Source organism: Suricata suricatta, chromosome 5 (genome assembly GCF_006229205.1).
Source record: "Suricata suricatta isolate VVHF042 chromosome 5, meerkat_22Aug2017_6uvM2_HiC, whole genome shotgun sequence".
Taxonomy (NCBI): domain Eukaryota; kingdom Metazoa; phylum Chordata; class Mammalia; order Carnivora; family Herpestidae; genus Suricata; species Suricata suricatta.
Window position 1 is genome coordinate 57,513,100 of NC_043704.1, and position 20,206 is coordinate 57,533,305.

Below are 20,206 nucleotides of genomic sequence, written 5' to 3' on the forward strand. Positions count from 1 at the left end.
AAGGTCTCTCATGTGTTGATAAATCAGCTTCTGTCCTTTCCCTGTGGCCGCATATTGATGATTATAGTTTGCTAAGACCCTTGTGAGGATCGGCTTATCACCACCACTTCTCCCAGGAAGCGGCAGTGGGAGTTCCAAGGGTACTTGCTCCTGATGCTCCTAAAGTGCCCAGCACTCCATTTCCCAGAGCCTCTTCACTGAGCTAAGCCATCACACTCCATCATCCCCACCCTACTTATAAATCTCGAATTACTGAAATGACTCAAAGTCATAACCACATGGCAGAAACTGAAGCAATCATAAGACTTGTAGTTGGCATCCATTCTCACACGTGCTGGGGTCTGCTGGAGTGACTGGAGTAATCGTATACGCATGGCTTTAATCCAGAAAGAGAACAAGGAGTGAATTTTGAGACAAATTCTTAAGATTGAAGGGCAGGAAGGAGTTCCAGCCTTCCAGCCAATGGCAATAAAACAGTGCAAGCCAAGGGCCAGTTAGCTGGGACGTATAAAAGCAGCACATTTGTTTTTCTGCAGTAGAAACTCCATGTCAGGGACATGAGACATGGAATCATTACACAGTAAAAACTGAGGACAGCTGTGGAAAGATCACTGGATATCATTTCTTTAAGACCAAATCCCACTCCCTCAGAAGAAGGCTATTTCACACTTCAGAAGCAAAACTGCATCCAGTATTACCCTTCAGCTGAGATTATATATAGAAATGTGTTTATTTTTTTCATGTTTTCCCCAGAAGAATTTTACCCCCTTGGAAGTATTATTAAAAATACTGTCATAATGAAAGCACTTGACAACTGTCACTGCATTTGTGATGCATGAGTAGTGCTGAGCTGGGGTACCATGACACCAGAAAACACAACAAACCCTTTGGAGGCACCAGATCTGGCCTCTAGACTTAGCAACACTGCATCTACATATATCGTGAGTAGAAAACCTTTCTGGGACAAGCTTTGAATAAGAAAGGATTTGACTTCTTTTGCTAAAAATTCTGATAAAGAGCCTGAGTTTGACATTAAGGCCATGGCAGCAACGAGAGAAGATGTGTGTGCACATAGAATTTATAAGTATTGTTTTTATAAATATGCTTTACATGGTGTGCCATACAGATTATGTTTATAATGTAAATATAGATACACATATAAACACATATCTGTGGTATGCAAACTCACTTTCATGCAAGAATATATCTTGGACAATAGCCCCTCATTAACTCTGCATAAACCAAGATTTATTGAAAAATCTGTATATTTATTTTTAATTTTTTAATGTTTATTTCTTTTTGAGAGAGAGAGAGGAGTGGGGGATGAGCAGACAGAGAAGAAGACACAAAATCTGAAGCAGGCTCCAGGTTCTAAGCTGTTAGCACAGAGCCTCACTAGGGACTCGAACTCATGCACTGCGAGATCATGACCTGAGCCAAAGTCAGATGCTTAACTGACTGAGTCATCCAGGGGTGCCTGAAAAATCCGTATATTATCTGTATTACATGAGGCAGAGGCTTGAAATGCTATCTCAGACCCACAGAGAACTATAATCTCTCTTGCGTGAGAGCAGTGAGGGAAGCAGGACAAAGGATGAAGCTTGGACCTGACACATTTCCAGATCACTGTGCCACCCAGCGTTCATAGGGCTTGACAAGAGAGAGCATGCTTCAGGCAACTGTGAGTACATTATTGTCAAGGGAAGGTCGTAAGGTTCCAATAAGTATGCACTTTTCTTCCTAAGAAATCCAACGCAGAAACACCCACGGTTTGCCTCCAGTCATAGAGGTTTATTTCAGAATATAAAAATACAAAACTACAAGAAAGTTACCCCACCAGCCTAATAATCATTCTGATATTCAGGATGTTTAGGATATACAGGAAGCCCAGGGAAATCCAGGATATGTGTTCAGCATCTTCTAAAGGACATCCTGAATAGTGAGACTCTCATAGAAATTATATATCTCAAAATAAAAGGTGTGATTAGGATGATTGGCCACCTTCTCTATGGTATACCCATTGGGCAGAATTTACCCCCAAGTCACCTCAGGAGGGGGATCTGAACTATCTCACATTCACCCTCCCATGTACCTCATGCTTCCATCTCTAACTCATTCTTCTCTTGCTTGTGCCCTGGAACTACTTTCACTTAATACCCATCCTTTGAGGTCTGTAGGAAAAAAAAATAGTTTCTTGTCACTTCTCTTTTCAAAGGTAGTTGCATATAAACAAGTCTTTGAGGCTACATGCCCTTCATACTCTGCAACACCAGAGTACATGATATGAGAAGCCAAGAAGAACACATGTGTGTGTTCAACTAACAGCAAGTCTTTTAGGAAGATGACTCTCCATGGGTGACCTTCTCAGGCAAAGAAACTGAAGGGAACAGGTATTGCCTCTCAGAAACTGAAGCAGAGCCCTGGTCCTGGGAGTCAAAATGACAAACCAGAGGTCACTAGTGGAGTCTGTGAGCTGGGTAGGTCGGTGGGCCATATCTTGGGTAAGATATAGTTAAATCTTCAAGAGGTCAAGCACTTCAGCTAAGAGGATAAGAGTGAGGGAAAAGATAAAGATAAAAGAAGCCAAATGGAAAAACAATAAAAAAGGGTAAAAAGCTACATAATACCACAGGCCATAAATCATGACTCCCTCCTGGTACCTGTGTGGTACAGATGCTCTTCAGGCTCCTGCCAAGCACTGCCATGGCTGCCCAACCAGGAGCCGCCCCCACAGGAAAGGCAATGCTTGCACTCAATCAAGAATGAATAGACATCCATTAGGCAATCGGGAAAAAAACCAATGTGCACCTACAGCGTAAGGTGGTCTAGAGAAGCAGCAGAGAGCAACCTTGTACAAAACAATGAAAGATGAAAGAAAGCACACCCCTGGAATACATACAATTAAAGTTTGCCTCAGCTACAAGAGGCCAGGTAAAAACTTCCACTTCGTGCCCACACTTATTTGCATATTCAGAAAGAATATCCAGACGAATTCTAACAAACACCATATATTCTTTACACTATAACTTAAAACACAAAAATACAAGACTCTGCAGATGTAGTCGGCATTAAGTGTGCCTTAATGAGGCAGGACAGAATCTGCCAATTGGTTCTGGAATTGAAGCCCCCACCCCCACCCCATCCAAGCATGTCAGGAAAACACTGCTTTAGACGTCTCAGTTCATCAATCTAATAAATGAGTTCTCAAATGTCATTTTCCCTCCATATGCAGCAAACATTTTTTCTATTATTTAGTTATGCTGTTTTAATTGGATTAACTCTCAGCATACCAGCAAGGCTCCATCTGTGAGGGCTGCTTATGTCACTGAGCGGAGGGAAGCAAGCTGTTGAAGAAGGGGATGACCGTTCAGAGTGACATGTAACACATGCTTGTCAGGACAGAAAATAAGCATGTGAAATTCATGTGTTTCAATTAAAGATCATAAAATCAGCTGATGATATGCCTTTTATTTCATTAAGAGAAACATTATCCATCTTGAATACCCTTCAAAGCAAAATAAGCATTTTAATTAAATCCTACAAATAGGGGATCTTCTCCTTGTTTATTTGCCATATATAACAACTGTAGTGGAGTTGCTGACAGCATTTGTGAAAAGAGCACAAAATGATATCAGTAGGTTTTAAACTTGAGTGAAATAACTGGCCTGTCTACAAATTTGCACATGGAATAGAACATGCCACCCCAAAATATGCTACTTTGACAAATTGATTGTTTTGAGTTAAAGGCAAGTAAGAAGAAACAGATATAAGAAAATCTCTCTGATTAAAAGCAGAACATAAATTTGAAAGGATAGTCCTCCTCTCCTCTCTAGCAAGAAAGAAGTCATTCAGTTGAGCAAACTCTAGACCCTTCTTAGCCCAGATGAATCTACCTAAGAAACTTTGCTAAAACTAGCCTTTATTTACCATTAGTTTCCCCATGTCTTTTCTTCCTCAAATTTGCTGAACCTAAAAATTCAAAGTCCTTTTCCTTTGTCTGGTCACTTCTCTACAAATTATTGTTCTTCATTAAAATGCTCTATAAGCTCAAGTTGTAACCACCCCTTTGAGTTACTCATTGGAGAGTTCTACTGCACGTACACACAATGCATGTGTTTTTAAACTTCTGCTCATGTTTCTCTTGTTAATCTGTTTTTCCTTTTCCCAGTCTGATTTCTGGGTCCCCATTCCGGGCTAAGATGGTACAGGAAAAATAACTGTATTCATCCTATAGAGGAATTTTCCATGTGTAATAAAAATCCTCTATAAACACTTAAAATAGTAATATGTTTAATTATTATTATATTTTGTTAGTTCATAAGTGGTTAATAGAAATGTATTGAGTTTGGGCAGTAAACTGAAAAATATATTTAGGGAAAGAAATTTTATCAAGCCCTAAAATGTTTTACTAACTTTTTAAATAATATTAAATTAAATGTTTTAAGGAACTTTCTTTTGTAAGAGTCTGAATCAAGTTTTTCCAGCATTTGGTGACTAACCTATACATAAGCTTAATATACATACTGGCTTTACATACATAAGCATTAAGCACGGTGTTATCCTCGTGAAGTGTGGCTCAGTCATTCAGAATCTACAACTTGACTACGAATTGCTGACTTCTCACATAAGGACTATGGTTACCTAATTACTCAATTTATGTGATAAATATAAACAGCCAAACTGAATAAAATTCACTTTAGGGATAGTATCATATTGTTTGACTGTCTGCATTGTTCAGATTTACTGCATTATCATAAAATAGCCATTTCGATTTCTGTCAGGTCCAAAAACCATATGGTATATTTCCTTGTTCTTAAGGAATTATAAAATTTTTGATCTAGAGTACCTTAGAGATTAACTCCTTATTTAAAAGAGGACTCAAGGGGCGCCTGTGTGGCTCAATCGGTTGAGCATCTGTTCAGCTCAGGCCATGATCTCACAGTTCATGGGTTCAAGCCCTATGTCAGGCTCTGTGCTGACAGCTAGCTCAGAGCCTGGAGCCTGTCTTTGGATTCTGTGTCTCCCTCTCTCTCTGACTCTCCCTTGCTTGTGCTGTCTCTCTCTGTCCCAAAAATAAATAAAAACATTTTTTAATTTAATAAATAAATAAATAATAAATAAAAAGACTCAAAATTTACCCAATTCAATTAGAACAGCTAAATCAGTAGCAAAACAGTTTTTGGAATCTGAATCATCTCAATTTGATTTTTTTTAATATTTATTTATTTATTTCTGAGAGGGAGAAAGAGAGATCAAGGAAAGGGCAGAGAGAGAAAGCTCCACACTTAGTGTAGAGCCTAATGCGGGCTTAAACCCATAAACCATGAGATCATGACCTGAGCCGAAATCAAGAGCTGACCACTGAACTGACTGAGCCACTCAGGCACTCTCAATTTTATTTTTAAAACCAGTATAGTAAATTAGCATGTCAGGCCACCTGGGTTCTAATCTTGAAACTATTACTAATAAGCTATTGTCATTTGGGGCTAGATTTTCCCAAATAAGGTGGGATAAATGAGTGAAAAAAAATTGGTCTGTTAGCCCCTAGCATGTCTGACAGGACTTGAAGCATCCTAAACTCTTGAGCAAGTTACCCATCAAACAAGACAACTTATCCAAGTGTGCCAAACAAATGTTCTAGTCTTCCTGTGATGGGACCAGAAAGAACTTGATCTTCAGTACTTTAGGCAGTTAAATCTAACCTAGCCATACCTCAGACACTTCCTGTGTAAAGTTATGAGCTTGGACTATATTACTTGCACAAATACATACCAACCAGATCTTTCATTTATCACATTTTGCTAGAATCTTGGGATGATGCAGTTGTAAGTAAGGCACAGCGCAATTACATTAGTCAGAATAGTCAAGGCTATGCTGTGGTGACAAATAAATATCAAAATGTCAGAGGCCTAACCCAACTCAAACCAGTGCAAGCCTAAGTGCCCTCCTCCATCTTATTGTTAGGTTATCCAGAACATGTGGCATCTGGGATTATGGCAACAGAGAAAAGGAAAATGCAGGAGACATCAACTCTTCACTGCCTGACCCAGAAGTGATACACATTAATTGTGCTCTCATTTCATTGGCAGAATTAATTACAGTTTTCTATCCTAAATACCAGAAAATATAGGGAATCATATAGATAGTCAGTGACCACTAGGAGCCTCTAGTTTATTCATTAAGAAAAATATATAAGTAAATTCTATTTTATACTAACTTTATTCTAAAATGCCATGCTTCCATTTTTCCTTATATAGCTGTTAATAGGTGGATTTGTTCACTGAATGAATCCTGGCTAAGTGGTCTCAAATACATGGTAGTTGAGGGATTCTTAACATTAAAATCACAGTTCTTTTTTTTTTATTTTAAAGTTTTTATTTTGTTTTAATGTTTATTTATTTTTGAGAGAGAGAGAGAGTCAGTGTGTGAGCAGGGGTGGGGCAGAGAGAGAGGGAGACACAGAATCTGAAGTGGGCTCCAGGCTCTGAGCTGTCAGCACAAAGCCCGATGTGGGGATCTAATCCACGGACCGCCAGATCATGACCTGAACTGAAGCTGGACACTTAACTGACTGAGAGCCACAGGTACCCCCAAATCACAGTCTTTATATTCCAGTGAAATATGACACTAACAATAATAATTGTTCACATTATAGTTCTTTGACTTTTTGAAACTTCTTTCATACATATGAAAATAACACCCATCTTGTATGATAGTGCAAAAATTAAATTTTCAAACACACTTAAAACAGCACGGTACCTAGGTGGAAGAGCTAAATAAGTATTAAATACTATCACTGACATTGTGACATCGTTATCGTTTTGTTGTTAGGTCTCATTTGATTTTCTGCAGACCATGTTTGGCCTAATGGACAGAAGACAGATTCAAAAAGCTAGTCATTTGCCCAAGAAAACACAGTTGTAAGTGCAAGAGCCAGGTTGCTAGTCTAATCACTCTGACACTCAGTCCAGTCACCTCTGCAACTTTTTAACAGGAGGAAATAGAGCCATTGTTCCTTTGCAGTCCCAGTTTATCTTTAATTTCTGAACCATCTTCTGGTTGCACAAAATAGTGACTTAAGTAGAAGATAGTTCATCTCCTTTCCTATTCTAAGATTTTATCAATACACAATTATTTTATAACTGTATTGACCCCCAGCACAAAAATGTAAATAACTTTAAATGAAGAAACATAGCTATGATTTGGAAGTGTCACAATTCTTATGATACCCCTGCCTAAACTGATAACTATAAGTTTTCTCACTCCTGAAATTTGGTGATCTCAGCATTGATCAAGTACACCAGAAAATCTTCTCTTTACTTATTGCACGGTGTGTGTGACTCGCACACTCACTAGTAATAAAAGTATTTGTTTAAGCTCAGTAATGAAAGATAGTGGTGATTTTTTAATGGGACCTCCTATTCAGGATTCAAACACTGTCAGGTCTTTACAACTTTCCAGACCTATTACATTCATCCTTCATACTGTAGACAAGTTAAAATTTTTAAACTTATCTAAGTATTTTACCCCTGCAGCTTGAATCAGTGTTTCTAGTCTAGCTCTTTCTAGAGCTAGAGTCTAATATCATTTTACAAATTGAAGACCAATTTAGCTTGATAAAATATTAGTGTTCCTCCTTTTCTTTTTTTCATCTTTATTTAAGAATAGTTTTGTATGTCTTTGGGATCAAGATGCCAGAAGACCATGGACTAAAAGTCCTCCTCATGATCCCCCATCCTTAAGAACCAAAATTGGCCAAGACAATTAAATGCAAGAACCAAATAAGTTTTTAACAAATTTTCATATGAACAGCCAATCTTAACAGCCAGTTCTTGGTAATTTTGTAGTTGAGTCAAGTCCAACACATTGAATTTTCTCTTTATTTCTTCACAGATGCTTTTAATACATAAGGGGGCTTTAAAGAACATGGAGGAGCTAATTTGCATATTTGTTCTTTCTTATGTAATTTGCATATGTTCCTTCCTCTGTATCCTATGGCAAAACGAAAAATGCACACAGGGACCTACCTTATTAAATCTTTGTATCAGTGACTAAGATGAATATGTAGAAAGCATATCCTATCTACAGGTGTATCAAGAAGGGAAAGTGGGTTTAAAAAAATTTTTTAGTCTTTATTTTTGAGAGAGAGAGAGTAGGGGAGGGGCAGAGAGAGTGGGACACACAGAATCTGAAGCAGGCTCCAGGCTCTGAGCTGTCAGCAGAGAGCCTGATGCAGGGCTCAAACCCATGAACCATGAGATCATGTCCTGAGCCAAAGTCAGACACATAACTTACTGAGCCACCAACATGCCCTGGGGAAGTCAGTTTTTATGATGCAAGGTAGAATCAAACTCAGGATGATTTCAATAGGTTGGACCAGCATTCAAACACCAACAAGAAGAAAGGTAGAAGATATCCATTTATTTGCTTATTCATTTACCAGATATTCATAGAGCATACCTACATATTATGTTCTATGGGTCAGGAGTAGGGAAATACAAGGAAGACATACTTCCAATCTCAAGAAGATATAATCATGGAGTATTTGTATCACATCTCCCATTTTATAGATAAAGAATATGAGAACTAAAAAGCTTAGGTAATTTGTCTAACCTAAGACAGCAAGTCAGTCAAAGTGCCTACCCAGCTCTAATATAACTAGGTTTGAGGAGACAGGTATAAAAGAAGTACTCTAAAAGGAGTAATAAGAAATAGTCTCTGTCTCACCTGCTCTTCTCCCCCATATCTGTGGAATGAGATATGATTAGGGTGACTGCCTGGCACATAAGGTAAAATGGCCAAAACAATACTGGCATTAGATTGCTGGGCAGTGTTCACTGAGAAAAATTCACAAAGGCAGGAATTGCCCACTTTTTTCCTGTGGTGGTAGATATAGCCCTTGTCTATGGAATATTAAGTGCATGATTCTGGATGTATCAGTCTCTTTGGTGTGATCAAGAGCCACCCTACAAAGGCACTGTAAGACTGAGGATCCCTGGTCATAGGAAGAGACCAGGCAGCAATGCTGCTGGTCACAGTTAGCCTGTCCTCTATGCTCAGTTGAAGTACAGATAGTTGTCCTGTTACACTTTCCAGCTAGACACCTCCAGGGCTATTAAAATTAATGGCCCTTTCCACTCTGCCTTAGATAAACATGAACTACCTTTGGCAGTAGTTATTCATCCATTCCTAACTGTCTTCCAGTGCCAACCATGGTGATGCTGTCCCTGGCCACACAACTCTTACAGGTTAGAATGGCAGACTATAATGTCTAAAGGCCACTTTTTGATTTAAAGAAAGGGGAAAGAAGTGAGTAAAAGGTTAACTTGACTGATCTTCTGAAAGCTAGTCTTACATAGAGAGAGGTGATCTCTCTTAAAATGCCATGGAAACTGGCATTTGCCTAATAATTAAGGTGCTTAATCATAATCAACTGCAAAGCTTGGACCCCAGGCCCCAAACAAGTCAGAGAAGAGGCTAAACTACATCCAACCTGAAACTCACAGCGGTGATAGAATAAGGCTGTAGCCAATGTGCTGTTATGTCATATAGCTTTAGTATCTCAGCCCCTGGTCACACTAGAGGAGCTGTCATTTTGCTAATCATGCAACTTAGAAGTCCACAACCCAAAGAACTGGAGTCTGTCTCAGGGAGTCTGATGAAGAGCCCTGTTTTTGTGCACTGCCCTAAAAACAATGATTGTGGGAGGGGTACAGCCCACTCATCTGCTACTGTCTTGTACCAGTGAATTTTCCAGATCACTACTCTGGTAGGCCTTGTGTACATGTAATTCATCTTTATTTGCACAACAGAAACATAATTTATCAGTGAAACAAGAACATTGTAAGAGTGAAAGAGAGCATTGTTACTATTTACACCTGCACAGAAGTACTGTTCCTGGAAATCCAGACCATGTGGTCACTCTAAATATATTACCTTTCAGAGGAGAAAAAGCAATCTGTGAAATGCCTGCAATTCTGGAAACCATATGAACACACTGAAGATAGTCAGCATGAAGGGTACCTGGGAGCCTCAGTCAGTTGAGGTTGAGTGTCCAACGTAGGCTCAGGTCATGATCTAGTGGTTCATGAGTTCAAACTCTATATCAGGGTCACTGCTGTCAGCCTGTCAGTACAGAGCCCCCTTGGGATCCTCTGTCCCCCTCTCTCTGTCCCTCCCTCACTTGTATTCGCCCCAAAAATAAATAAATATTTTAAAAAAGAGTCATCATGAAAAAAACGACAGTTTAAAGCTATATATGTGTATTGGAGGCCAATGGAGGACAACATAAACTTACTCAAAGAGCCTTCATATGGCAGATTGAAAAGCTTATTCTCTCCTGCTCCAAATAGCAGAATTATAATCAAGAAGCAGATTCAGGTTCAATGTAAGAAAGAGCTTCTCAACAGCAGAAGAAGTGGCCTTGCCAGAATACTCTCCTCATACTCAGGAAGCATTCAAGCTGATGAAGAAGGAATACCTTTCAAGAGTACAGTGAGATGTTTCACACAATGAATGAGAAATTACCTACATAGCTCCTAAGAGTCTTGGAAGATTATAATTTACAAATGACTCATATATAAAAAAATATATGATCGCTTGCTGGTTTTGTAATACCAAAAATCTCTTCTGTTAGTAAATAGTCTACACTCAAACTAAGGCAAAAAGATAACCTAATGCAGGAAAGAAAATTAGAAATTTTCCAATGTGTGACTGGTCATCCAAGACAGGCCATGGAAGATAATACAATTTCATGCCTGATTTGCATACATGAAGGAAAATCATAGCAACATATTGTTACCAAGGATATAATTAACTGGTATAACCTCAAAACTGTGAAAGTTCAGAACTCTGTTAAAAATGTCAGTTTACTTACACGAAATTAAAAGATTTGGGGCGCCTGGGTGGTTCAGTCAGTCAAGCGTCCGACTTTGGCTCAGGTCATGATCTCATGGTTCGTGGGTTTGAGCCCCACATTGGGCTCTGTGCTGACAGCTCAGAGCGTGGAACCCATCTTCGGATTATGTGGGTCTCTCTCTGACCTTCCCTTGCTCATGCTGTCGCTCTCTCTCAAAAATAAAATAAAATGTTAAAAAAAAATTTTTTAAGATTTAAGCACTAATTGAATGCTGATGAAATTTTATTAGCTCTCAAATCCTGTAGCTAAATAGCATAAATGTGTATATTAATTCTTTTGAAACAGGGTTGAACTTTGGCTAAATTACGAAGGTGGTCAAATTTGTCTTTAAATAAACTTCATATCTATTCTCCACTGTCTCATCCTTAGGGCACCCCTTTATCATGGTAAAACTTCCTACTATTTGCTACCTCTCCTCTTTTCTCCTTTACTCTCAGGAAAGAGTTAAAGCAAATTAGGTTTCCTACAACTAAAATGACTAAGAAAGGGGACATCTATCATCTACCAATTACTATATATTTCAAATGCACTTGGAATATCTTAACTCAGTGTGATAGAATTCTAGTCATGGAATTCCAGGAACCAGTCTTACCAACCAAGAGCTGTTTGGAGGAGCATTCTTGGCTTCTGAATTTTTGTATATAGGGAGCTACCAATTTTTCACACCAATCTTGTCCTACATCTGTCTATTCTAGCAATACCAAAGTGTGGTTCTTATGGTCTTTATATATTAATAATAATAGATGGGTATTTATTCAACAGTCTAAGTGCTAAGCACTGCACTAATCACTTTACATATATTATCTCATCTTGTAATCTTCACAACCACCATATAAATTATATATTATTGTCACAGCACTAAAGATAAAAAAATGCATATGCAAAATGAATTTGTTTAAAATTATATGAGAAAGTGGTGCAGTCAGAACTAGGTGTGCCCCATTCCCAACCCTGGGCTCTCATCCTACAGGTGTACTCCACATTAGCATGTTGACATTAACTTCACAAGGATTTTGCATGTGCATACTGAGAAAATGCATAGAAATGAGAAAGTACTCTTTCTTTATAACTTGTCCAATGTCTCATATCTTGTTTTCTTTCTTCAACTGATACTTATGCCTGTGGCAAACTTAATCAGAACTCACCCAAATATCTCAGCACCAATTACAGACTATTAAGTTCTTCTCAAGCTTCAGTGCCTTCTCCTTCTTACCTCTTTTTTTCCCCAGAAATACATGAGTTTAACATCTCATTGTTCTTTTTAATTAAATTATTTTAAGTAAAAGTGACTTCTCCCTTCTGGAAACTAAAACTTATGCTTCCCTTCCTTCCACTGGTCATTTTAAACAGAAGTTTGGATGATTTAACAGGAGAATAGAGTCAATTATCTCCATATTAACTCAGAGGAGAAGGTAGTTGGAATGGACAATTTCTAACTGATCACTATGGAACATCTAACCAAACTGTACAATCAACTAGGCACTAAATGGTTCTCCATTTTATGTCCTGTTAACAAAGATAAATTGGACAGATGGTTGCAAAGAGAAGACAAGAAAGTAGGTTCAAAGACAGTTACCCGTGGTGGAGAAGAGAGACCTCCTGGTCAGTCTTACAGTCAGCCTCAGCTCTGTCCCACTCTAACAACTAGTAGTAAGACATCCTGAGTAAGCATAATATTGTATCCCCTGTCAGACAAGTTTCAGAGAAGCACACCTATACTGAGCACAAAAGGAGGGAAATTTGCAACCACTATAGAGAGAAAGCAGTCCAATGGTTGAATCCTTGTCTGGTTCAATTGGGAGATGAGATGGGGAAACACAATACTTAAGATGGCAACAGCTGGGCTGGGTATGACCCAACCCCTCCTGCGGTCTAGCATGGCAATCTTAGGTCTGGATAAATGTTTGCTGTCATCTCTGCTGCATTGGAGAACTCCCTTAGGCCTATGTTGAAATCATATGAGTATTTAAGAGCTGTTACCTTGGTGATAGAGCAATGAGGTGTTCCATAATAATGCGTACTCCATTATGAAAATTGCCTCATAAGTGTAAAGACAAAGTCAGAGAAAGGGCATAACTCCTGAGCCCCCCAAATAGAAATCAGTGTGTCTGTGGTTGTTAAGGGGTCTTGAAAGATAACTTTGAAGGTGTTGGTTATGATGACCTTGCGACTTGAGACTGGGTTTTGATTGGATCAAAAACATGGTAGGTTCATTTGGTTGAACTATGTGCACCTGCTGCACTAACTCAAAATGGAAAGTAAATGTGACCTGTTTACTGGAGCTGAGTCAGTCTCTCCCTACAAGACCCCTAATCCTCTCTCCTCAAATCCAAGCCCAGCTGAGGTTTTTTAAAAAAATTTTTTAATGTTTATTTTTTAGAGGGACAGAAAGACAAAGTGTGAGCGTGGGAGGGGTAAAGAGAGAGGGAGACACAGAATCCAAAGCAGGCTCCAGGCTCTGAATTGTCAACAGAGAGCTGATGCAGGGCTCAAACCCACGAACTATGAAATCATGACCTAAGCTGAAGCTTAACCAATTGAGCCACCCTGGCACCCCTAAGATTAACTGTTTAAAAAAAAAAAGCCAGTTAGTGATGGAGTCAAAGTCTCCTTGTCCCCAAGGGGCACCAAATGCAATATGCACCTAAGTATGCTGAGAAACTGTGCATAGAGGACTCAAACTTTTAAGGCTCTGTTGAATACAGGAGGACAAGTTACCATTCTACTCCATCCCAAGAGGGCAGGAAATGCCTAGATTCAGTTCATGGGGTTTGGGCAAGATCCATAGCGATGAAGAAAAGCTAACCTGACTTTGTAGGTGGGGCTCTGTGGGACAAGTCAGTGTACTGTCATTGTGGTTTGCACTGATGAATGTATAATTGGTATTGATGTTTGACATCCCTGTATTGTGAATGCTTGTAAGTACCAGAAGGGATTCTCCCATTCAGGAACTACTGCATGTAGAGAAATGCTAAAGAGGCATGTGAGTCACTCTCTAATCCACATTTCTCCCAGGTAGTCCAACAGAAACCAAATACATTCCCAGGAGAAAGAAATTACAGTCCCATAAGGACTTAAAGGCATGGGGGTAGTAAAAAATAATATAGCCTTGGGGGCCTACTGGAAAAGGACAAAGGGATGTGAAGGTTTAGAGTGGCTTTACCATCAGTGAATTCAGTAGTAGCTCCCACAGCCCTGGCCATTGTGGACATTGTGACTGGACCTGAATCTGTGCCTTGGATATTGCCAGTGCCTTATTTCCTAGCTGTTTGGTGCCTGATTACCCAGACCAATTCTCATGCATGTGGCAAGGTTTCCAATATATATTCATCAGGGCTACCTAATCCACTGTTAATTGCCACCAGGGAGTAGGTCAGGATTTAGTCCAAGTACCTCTATCCCATGGTGTTCAAAGCTTTCTCTCTATAGTTGATATCATATGGGTTAGCAAAACAAAAGCCTATCTAAATGTCCCTGACTGCACTGTCATTATGCCTCTACCAGTAAGGGTAGCTGATAAACCCTAATGAAATTCAAGGGCTAACTCACTAAGTAAACTTATTAGGACTGTGTGGATAGATTCTCAATGTTCAATCTCTCTGGTAGTCAAGGAAAACTGTTGTCTCTTTGCCTCTCCCCTCCCCACATCAAAAAAAGCCTCTACATTTTATTATTCTCTGAACATTAGAGACAGTATATACCTCACTGGGTCTGTCTTATCTGCCAATCTGCAAACAAGTATCCTTTGAATGGGGAGCAACCGATATGTTGAATTGGAGGCGCACATCAAGCTGGAGCCATTTCTCTGTTTGAGGGGCCCCCAAATCATAATGACCTCTTTGAGCTACAATTGTCTATGACTGATGCTTTTGCTCAGCCTCTGGCAAAGGGCATCTATGAAACCAGGTGGGCTATCTCATTAACTTGCAAGTGAAATAAAATTTTAGGCCCTTCACGTCTGAGCCCTGATTGATCTTGAATTCTCTTCTTATAAGTTTGTAAAAAAGACACTGTACTAATTTCTAGTTTTCTAAAAGCATTGCTTTTTGGGCAGAACATCTAGTACACTACTTTTTTTTTCAAGGCAGTATTAACATAGTCACTCAGTTTAAATAACACTCTCAACTCAAGTCTCCTCTGGTCGAAATAAAAGTTTATCTGTCAGAATAAATTGAGAAAGATGCAGAAATGGGCACTGAGAACAGACCAGCATTTCATCTTACTCTAGTTTTTAAAAAGCATTAGTAAAGATAAATGATTAAATATTTTATAGAAATTACCATTAATTTAAATGCAGACAAGACTACTTGGTATATGAAGAGGGAACTGGGAGTTTAAAATCCTTGAAAACATCAAAATTTAAAGCTATTGGTTTTCATATTCTTTTAAGCCATCTATTAAGTTCCTAGCTGAATATTAAAATATGTTATTTAAAAGCCAAACTATTGAATCCTTTCCCTTAGTGAATAACTACAGAGTGTGGAGCTGAGACTACACTGTGCTATTTCCCCAATTCCACATGAAACAGTGATAATGACCCAGATGAATTTTTATTTTGTCTTATTATTTTATTTTACTTTATTTTATTTTCCAATAGTAATACTTGGTTTGATGTGCAATTCTGTGATATTTTAACATGTATAAATTATTCAACTATGACTACAGAGATGATGCAGAGCAATGCCAGCACCCCAAAAAGTTCCCTCAAACTGTCTCTTTTGTTCTGATCCTCCTTACTCCAGAGCCCCAGCGACCGTTGATCTGTTCTGGTTTTTTTTTTTCTTATTATTGTATATCATTCCTTTTGTTTAAACTGGGAAACCTATTTATAAACCCATCTAAATTCCATACTTAGATTATCATGGTTTGTTGATGCACTCAACCACTGAAGAATATTCGTAATGCTTCTGGTTCTAGGCGATCATTAATAATGCTGCTGTAAACATCTACACACAGGTTTCCATGTGGACACAAACTTTGCTTTTGTGAATATGTATACCTAAAGGTGGGATTGCTGGGCCATGCAGTAAGTGTGGGCATAGTTCTGAGAAACTGTCAAACTGTTCCCCAGCATGGGACCACTTTTGCATTCCTATCAGCAATGTATGAGAGTTCCTTTTGCTCGGCATCCTCATTAGTACAGGGTTTCATCAGTATTTTTTTTAATTTTTTAATGTTTATTTATTTTTGAGAGAGAGAGAAATAGAGTGTGAACAGGGCGGGGCAGAGAGAGAGAGAGAGGGAGAAGTCAAAGAATCTGAAGCAGAATCCGAAGCAGGCTCCAGGCTCTGAGCTGTCAGCACAGAGCCCAACACTGGGGCTCGAACTCCGGAACCTTGAGATCATGCCCTGAACCAATGTCGGATGCTTAACCAACATGCCCCAAGTATCTTTTATTTTAGTCAGGCTAATAGGTGTAAATGCTATCTCATGGCTCTAATTTTCATTTCCCTAGTGACTAATGATCCAAAATGTATCTTTATGTGCTTGTTTGCCATCTGCATGTATTTTTTGGTAAAGTGCCTGTTTAATAAGTCTTTTGCCCATTTTCAAAAGTGGGTTGTTTATTTTCTAATGTTTTAATTTGGAGAGTTCTTGTATATGCTGATATAATTCTTTGTCTGATATGTAATTTGCAAACGTATTTCCCAGTCTTTGGATTGTCTTTCTGTTCTCTTTCTCTCTCTCTCTCAACCTATACTTCTATTCTCTTGACAATGTCCTGTGTAGAACGAAAATTTTTACCTTTGATAAAGTCCAATTTATCAGTTATTCCCTATGGACTGCACATTTGGTATCGTATCCAAGAACTCTTTTGTAACTGAAGATGGAGAAGATTTTCCCCTATAATATACGGAACTGTTGAATCACTATATTATACACCTGAAACTAATATAATGCTGTTTGTTAATGGCACTGGAGTAAAAATTTTGAAAAGAATTTTTTAAAAAAGACTTTCCTCTATGTTTTTATCTAAGTGTTTTATACTTTCACATTCTCATTCACATCTCTGATGCATTTTGAGTTAAGTTCTGTTTATGGAGTAAAGTGTAGAAGAAGGTTCATTGTTTTGCATGAGAATTTGCAGACATTCTTCACTACTGAAAAGACTATCCTTTATCCATTGAATTGCCTTTGCACCTTTGTCAAAACTCAACCTCTTCTGTATGGGCCTATTTCTAGATTTTCCCTTCCGTTTCAATGTTCTACGTAGCAATACTTCTATCATTCACACTACTCTGACTACTATAGTTTCATAATATGGCTTAAAATTCAACAGCATGTTTCTTCAACTATGTTCTTTTAAAAAATAGTTTGGCTCTTCTAGTTCTTGTGACTTCCCGTATTCATTTTATGATCATCTTGTTGATATCTACAAAACAAATCCTGTTGAGGGGCACCTGGGTGGCTCAGTCGGTTAAGCGTCCGGCTTCAGCTCAGGTCATGACCTCATGGTTCATGGGTTCGAACCCCACGTCGGGCTCTCTGCTGACAGCTAGCTCAGAGCCTGGAGCCTGCTTTGAATTCTGTATCTCACTCTCTCTGACCCTCCCCTGCTCACACTGTTTCTCTCTGTCTCTCAAAAATAAATAAAAACCATTAAAAAAATTAAAAACAAAAAAAAACAAATCCTGTTGAGATATTGATTGAGACTGCATTAAATCTATAAGTAATACTGGAGATAACTGATATTTTAACTGTAAGTCTTCCAATCCATGAACATATGTTTCTCCATTTAATATCAGCAATATTTATCTTTATTCCAAAGTATTTCATTTTGGAACAACCATAAATGCTTATTTTCTTAAAATCTCAATTTTTAACTGTTTATTATTAGTATATAAAACATAATTAAATTTTATTTATTGATTTTTTTTACCCTATAACCTGGTCAAACTCAATTATTAGTTCTAGAAAAAAAATTTAATAAATTTCTTGAGATCATCTACATAGATAACCATATCACCTACAGGTAAAAAATGTTTTATTTTTTCCTGTCCAATCATTTGGGAAGAAAAAAAAAAGAAAGTGCCTTTTGTTTCTTTTTTAGACATATTGCTTTTACTAGAATTCTAGAGAGACTAAATGTCTTTGTCTAGTTTCTGATGTGAGGGAGAAAATAATTAGTATTTTTACCATTAGGTACAATGTTAACTGTAGTTTCTTCATAAATGCCCTTTATCAGATTGCTAATGTTCCCTTTTATTTCAAGTGTGCTGGGAGCTTTTATGAAAAATTAGACGCAGATTTTTGTCAAGTTTCTTCTGAATCTATTGATATGATCATTTGTTCTTTTTTGTCATTAAATCTGTTAATGTGGTTATATATAACAACTGATTTTAGACTGTGAAGCCAGGACTGGTGGAATGATCTGTCATTTCTAATTATTTGATAGTTTCCCAAGATAAACCTCACATGGTCGTGATTTATTATTCTTTTTATACATCGCTGGATTTGACTTGCTAATGTTTTATTGAGGATTTTTCTGTCTATGTTCAAGAGGAATATTGGCTTGTACTTTTCATTTCTCATGTTGTCTTTGTCTGGTTTTGGTGTTACAGTAATGTTAATCCTGTAATTCTAACTATATATATAGATAGATAGATAGATATAGATATATTTAGATATATAACTATAACCCTAACTCAATGAAAAATTTGAAGAGTTAAATTTTCCTCCTTAGATATTTAGTAAAGTTCACCAGGAAACCATCTGGGCTTGAAAATATGTTTTGAAAGTGTTTAACTATGAATTAGATTTTTTTCAATAGGCAAATGATGACTCATGTTATCTCTGTTTTTCACTGAGTTTTGATATTTGTGTCTTAAAAAGAATTGATTTATTCCATCTAAGTTGTAAATTATGTGCATAAAGTTGTTCATAATATTTCCTTTTTCTTAAGCATTAGTTGTTTATTATTTCTTTCTTTCTTTCTTTGAGTGGGGGAGGGGTAGAGAGAAAGGCAGAGAAAATCCCAAGCAGGTCCCTCATTGTCAGTGTGGAGACTGATGTGGGACTTGAACTCATGAACTGTGGGATAATGACCTGAACTGAAACCAAGAGTCAGATGCTTAACCAACCCAACCACTCAGGTGTCCCATAATATTTCCTTATTACCCTTTGAATGTCCATTTGCTTGTTATTGATGTTCCTTCTTGATCCCACAACTGTGATTCCACAAATGATGCTAGATCATTTGTGATCATTACTTTGACCATTTATGCCTTATTTTCTTGGTCAATTGAACTAGACATTTATCAATCTTATTGTTTGTTTTTCTAAAGAACCAGATTTTGGTTACACTAATTTTTATATTTTCAATTTCATTAACCTCTGCTTTTCTATTTGTATTGAGTATGTTTTGCTCTTTTTTAATTACTCAACTTCACATAAATGAGTATTGACCATAGGTATTCCCAAATATTAAATTACTGATTTGAGAACTTTCTTTTCTCATATAGATTTTTAATGCTATCACTTTCATCCAAAGCACTACTAGAGTGATATCACATAAATTTGGGGTGGTTAGATTTCCATTTTTATTCAGTTCAAAATCATTTTTATTTGTCTTGAGATTTCCTCTTTAATCTATTGTTTAGTAATATTTTAATTTTCTAATATCTAATGGTTTTACAGATTTGATTGTTATTGCTTTCTAGTTTAATTTTGCTATGATCAGAAAACATATTTTTCAATCATTTCAGTTCCCTGAAATTAATGAGATTTGCTTTATGACTCACAATATGGACTCTCTTGGTGAATGTTCCATCCATGGTTGAAAAAGATGTGTATTCTACTATTGGAACCTGGAGTATTATGTATATATCAGTTAAATAAAGTTGGCTAATGGTGTTGTATAAGTCTATACTTTTAGGTTTTGTTTGCTTGTTTTTTTCACACACTTTCTTTTCTCCTTCTATAACAATGAATATTGTCCCAAAGCTCCTCTGTGTGTGTGTGTGTGTCTGTCTGTCTGTCTCTGTCTCTCTCTTATTGTTTAGAATGGATAATTCATATTCCTCTATCTTCAGGTTCACTAACTTTACTGACTTCTTCCTTTCTCATCCACATTCTGCTATTAAGCCCCTTCGGTGATTTTTTTAAAAAATCACGGGCACCCTCCTACACTGCTGGTGGGAAGGTAAACTGGTGCAGCCGCTCTGGAAAACAGTGTGGAGGTTCCTCAAAAAACTATCCATAGAACTCCCTTATGACCCAGCAATAGCCCTGCTAAGGATTTACCCAAGAGATAGAGAAATGCTGATGCATAGGAGCACATGTACCCCA

General features: G+C 37.7%; 1 long non-coding RNA gene across 1 annotated transcript in view; it reads left to right on the forward strand.

Moving 5' to 3' along the window:
• Positions 1-859: 859 nt before the first annotated feature.
• LOC115292655 overlaps positions 860-20,206 on the forward strand; it is a 24,788-nt gene continuing 5,441 nt past the window's right edge. The window contains exon 1 of the long non-coding RNA XR_003909084.1: positions 860-941. This is a non-coding gene — a long non-coding RNA (uncharacterized LOC115292655). The remainder of the gene's footprint in view (positions 942-20,206) is intronic.